The sequence below is a fragment of the Rhipicephalus microplus genome, chromosome X (genome assembly GCF_043290135.1).
Source record: "Rhipicephalus microplus isolate Deutch F79 chromosome X, USDA_Rmic, whole genome shotgun sequence".
Classification (NCBI taxonomy): domain Eukaryota; kingdom Metazoa; phylum Arthropoda; class Arachnida; order Ixodida; family Ixodidae; genus Rhipicephalus; species Rhipicephalus microplus.
This window is the reverse complement of record NC_134710.1, coordinates 129,481,552-129,485,953: the sequence shown is the minus strand read 5'-3', so window position 1 is coordinate 129,485,953 and position 4,402 is coordinate 129,481,552. Positions and strand designations below refer to the sequence as shown.

Here is a 4,402-nt window from a genome sequence, read left to right as displayed (position 1 = left end):
AGGACGGGAGTACTGCGAACCAAGACATATCGGGCCAAATACGAAGGGGTCGACACAGTATGCAGTGCGTGTGGAGAGGAAGAAGAAACTGCCGAACACTTGATAATGTTCTGTAAAGGGCTTCACCCTATAGTTCAGGATGATGGCGCAGAGTTTTTCAAAGCACTGGGATTTAGGGACAGCGAGGGCAAAATAGACTTTAAGCGGGTAGACGTAACTAGAAGGAGGTTATCTGATTGGTAGCTAAAGTCAAGGCACGAGTGAAAATTAAACCCTTCACTGCGAAGTACGAATCCTCAACTTCATTATTTAAAGGAAAAAAAAAAGATAAATGTAATGGTTAGTTCACTAAGTATTACGGCTAGGTGGCGTTAGCCGCCGCCCGATCTAAAGGGTACAGCCACATCCATCCATCCATCCATCCATCCATGTAATTTACAAAGTAATTTTTATTCAGTGTTTATGTTTACTAGCACTTAATAGAAATTACACTCAACTTTTTATATTTAATTATGAGCTTTAGTGTACCTCAGTTTTTTTTTATAAGTGTAATAAAAAAAACACACTGAAAGCATTACGCTGGCGCCTGTGCTGCCACTGCTCGACGTTTTTTTTTTTTCGGCGCAACTAGGTTCGCGTTCGCACTACTCATATTCATAAGGTCTGTGGTCGGCGAGCACATGGACATGCGAGCTTGTGAGCTATGTTTTGATTTGATCATGTGTGTGTGTCGCAGATTTGCGTTTCTACTTATTCGTGAAGAAGGTTAGTGTATATTTATCTTTATGGAGCGCGAAGTTGTTGTGGATTTTGCTGCTGGGTGGAACAAACACATCGTAAACACGTCTTCAGCTATCTGCAAGCCTGTTCGCTCGTCGGACAAAGGATTGTGCATGCATCAGCGTGCAAATGAGTGGCATTTCCAGCAACATTTAATGCTCTCACAATAGTTTGTTGAGTGGTTGCGCTATTAAAAGAGAAATGATTTGCTCTTTCTTATTTACCGTATCCATTGCTAGCCGTGTCGGACTAAATTAACTCTATTATTACCACCTGCATACCCTCTTGCTTCCCCTGTCACCACTGCAGTGCCAGTGTACTTTTGCAGTTAAAAGTTCATTTCCGCAACACTACCTCACTTGAAAAAACATTGGGGCGGGGTTGTAGCTGCCTTCATACTGGCACTTTTCTACCATTGGCTTTATGTAACGTTAACGGCTGAGTGTTGGGGCCTTGGGCCGCATTTTTAGAGCTGTAAAGTGTATGTAAATCAGTAAGTGAACAAATCATTGTCGCATCACTTCACTGTCATAGCCAAGCGGTTGCGCACAGAATTTTTTTAGGCCGGGCGTAGGGAGCCCATAATGACGAACATATTCGCTTGCCCGGCCTCCAATTCAGATATGCGGACCCCCCCCCCCTCCCCGCACGCCTCAAAAAAAAAAATCTGCCCACATCACTGCGTCACTTGCTTCACCTCTGCGCTGAACGCACTATTTTAACAGCGCACCATCAAGCGAGCAATTTACATATGGACAGAACAATTGGTGGAGGAATGACTCAAATCTTTCAGATTTCTTTAGTCATGCAAAACCTTCGCAAAACTGAATATTGTAAAAGACAATCATAAATGCTGTATGTTCTCGTTAGCGTTGTCATTATTCTGCATCATGAAATCTTTATGCGCTGTGAAAACTTGGCATGCCGTTGAAGTCACATATCGACGTTAATACCAATCGACGAAAATTTCGACAACCTCAATAACGCCGTTTGAGATTTGCCGCATGCACATAATTAGGCTGATTCCCACTTGGCTGTTCTTAACCTGACTTCACTGCTACCAAATGAAATAATATTTGATGCATGTCTTTTACTACTTTTTTTCAGGGATATGACACAAATTTCATTATACTGCAGATAAAGATGCTCCCAACGATGATAAAGCACAGAAAGCCAGTGAATTTTGGTAAGTGCAGACTTTTTGTACTACGTATATGAAAGCATCGCTTTTTAGGGGCAAACTGTGCATGTGTTGGCCAGAGAATAGTTTATCATGCCACATGGTTACACTGGCACTGACAATTTGACATGGCTCCGCTGGCCCGTGTGTGTGCTCACACTGTTACCGTTAAGATAAAATGTTTATGTTTTCATTGCAGGGATTGCTGTTTGTACTAGAAAGCCAACTGCCAAGATTTGTTTATGCTGGTGCTCCTAAAAGTATGCTTTCCCTATTTACATGGATAACACTTGGGCCTAGATTAACAAAGCTGTCCATGCGCAGACCTTCATAACAGCGTTTCTTGACTTGCCTTTACCCTGTTTTCTGCAGATGTTTCATGGGTTTAAAAGTGCCACAGCATGTTGACCTCCCCCACTCTGAAAAATTCGCGTTCAAAGTTCTGCAAAAGTGGGCTTAACTTTCTTCTTCACCTACTTGCTGTTCTAAGATCCTGAAGTGTTATGCTCTTACTAGAGGTGGCAGTGTCTCTAATGTATGTATTTTCATCACAAAAGTATGCGATCTTGGCTAGACTGATAGCACGTCCTCAACAAATGTCTTTGTGGTACATGTAGAAGGCAGTACAAAATAAATAGGCAGACATTCACACCGGGAGCTAACTTCTAATAATGCTTTTTTTTGGAACCACGGTGCGCTTATTCCAATTTGTCTAACAGAGCAGTAACCTGTTTGGCTGTGAACCAACAAGACATTGAACTAATAAAAGCTTCACATCTTGTTGCTCTCAGATATATATGTATTGGCAAGCTATCTGTTACACTGTCAAACAAAGAATCAGAATATCTGTGCATGCCTTAAGATATATTGCTTCGTTCACATATCTCGTGGCTGTGACTCGTCAACCGAGTAAACAAATGCACCCTAGTTTACTAAATTTAAAGCATTTTTTGAAGGTAGCACGGTCTACAATTATTTGTCTATAGTTTTGTCCAGCCGTTTGCGTCAGGTACAAAGAAATATACTGAAGATTATCATGCAGCCTCTGCAAATGGTTGCTTTCAAGCAGGCTTTGCATGCTTGGCTTGTGCCTACAGGTATTGCACAATTCAAGACGCAGCAGCGTATGATAGAACAGTAGAATGGAGTGCAACTATGTGCACGAGCTAAATAAGTATTTTAACATGAGCGGACCGTACGTGTTATTTGCCACACACATGATCTCACTTAGAATGCCCATTGGTGAATGGGCTCATAGAAATGTCACTCAGCTGTGTATAGGAAACAAGTTAACTTAACCTAAGGGTATCTTTAACTGCTACAAATATGCCTTGTTAAGGTGCTGCACATTTTCTTCCAGAATATTGCTGTCTGAGACATCATGTGAAAAGCGTCTACCACATCAGCATTTATATGGTTTGCCAAGTAACGTTTGGCCGAACCTTCCTTTTTTTTCACATTTCGTTTTGCAGTAGACATCCTAGAATGTAAGCGCTACTGCAGTATGTGTGACTCATTGTTATGTATTGATTCTGGCATGTTTAACCTCACACTTCTATTTTTTTTCTTGCAGCAATGAGATGCTTCACATATGCCTGTGGTGACATTCCGCTGCGCTAGCCTGATGGAAACACCAGCTGCGAAACTTGAGTCCTTCAGCATTGGAGAAGTTGCCCTTCTCTCAGCAATGATGACACACACTGCCCTATGCTAGAAATTCAAGATTGTTTTTCCACGGATGACGCAGAAAACCTTTGATGTATTATGGTGCTTGTTTAGTGCTGGCTGTGGTGTGGCGAAGTCTACTTTTACGTGTGCTCACACGTCGCCTCATAAAAAGAACAATAAAGCATTTATTTTCCTTTCAATATTGTCCACTTTTTGTGTTAGAAGCACCCAAGCAGTGCTCTTCCAAGGAGCTCTCGCCATGTGTTAAGCATGTGACAAGCATACTCGAGATAAATAGTCATTTCCCCAAGAAGTAACTGGAAGCAGGTGCAGTTGGTTTTCTGAGAGTAACTGCGAACACGTGGGAGGAACGGTAAAGAGTAACTGTTGCTCTTAGAAGAGCAACTGGTGGGAGTAATGGTTGGTCCGCAGGGAGCAACTGGTGGGAGTAACTGTTGGTCCGCAGGGGGGAACTGGGGGGAGTAACTGTTCATCCCCCGAAGGAGGAACTGTAAGGAGAACAACGGTTCGTCCCTCTGCAGTTACTCCTTTTAGGGGAGTAATGGGAGTGGCAATGCAATTGCTCCCTGAAAGGAGCAACCCCTATACCCCTGTTGCTCCCTTTTGGCTTAGAATTGAAAAAATCGATGGTGCTCTTTTAGAACAAGAGTGGCGATGTGGGCTTGTTGGTGAAACATTTGAAAGAAGTTTATGAAGCGCGAGGCGAAAAAACGAACACAGGAAAGAATAGACTGAGAGGATAGAGCGCTACTA

The 4,402-nt window shown here is 42.5% G+C and overlaps 1 long non-coding RNA gene across 1 annotated transcript; it reads left to right on the top strand.

Moving 5' to 3' along the window:
• The first annotated feature begins 665 nt into the window (after positions 1-665).
• Positions 666-3,828, top strand: LOC142775750 (uncharacterized). Its single transcript, XR_012886974.1, has 2 exons — positions 666-765; positions 1,888-3,828. It is a non-coding gene; the product is annotated as an uncharacterized LOC142775750 (long non-coding RNA).
• Positions 3,829-4,402: the final 574 nt, after the last annotated feature.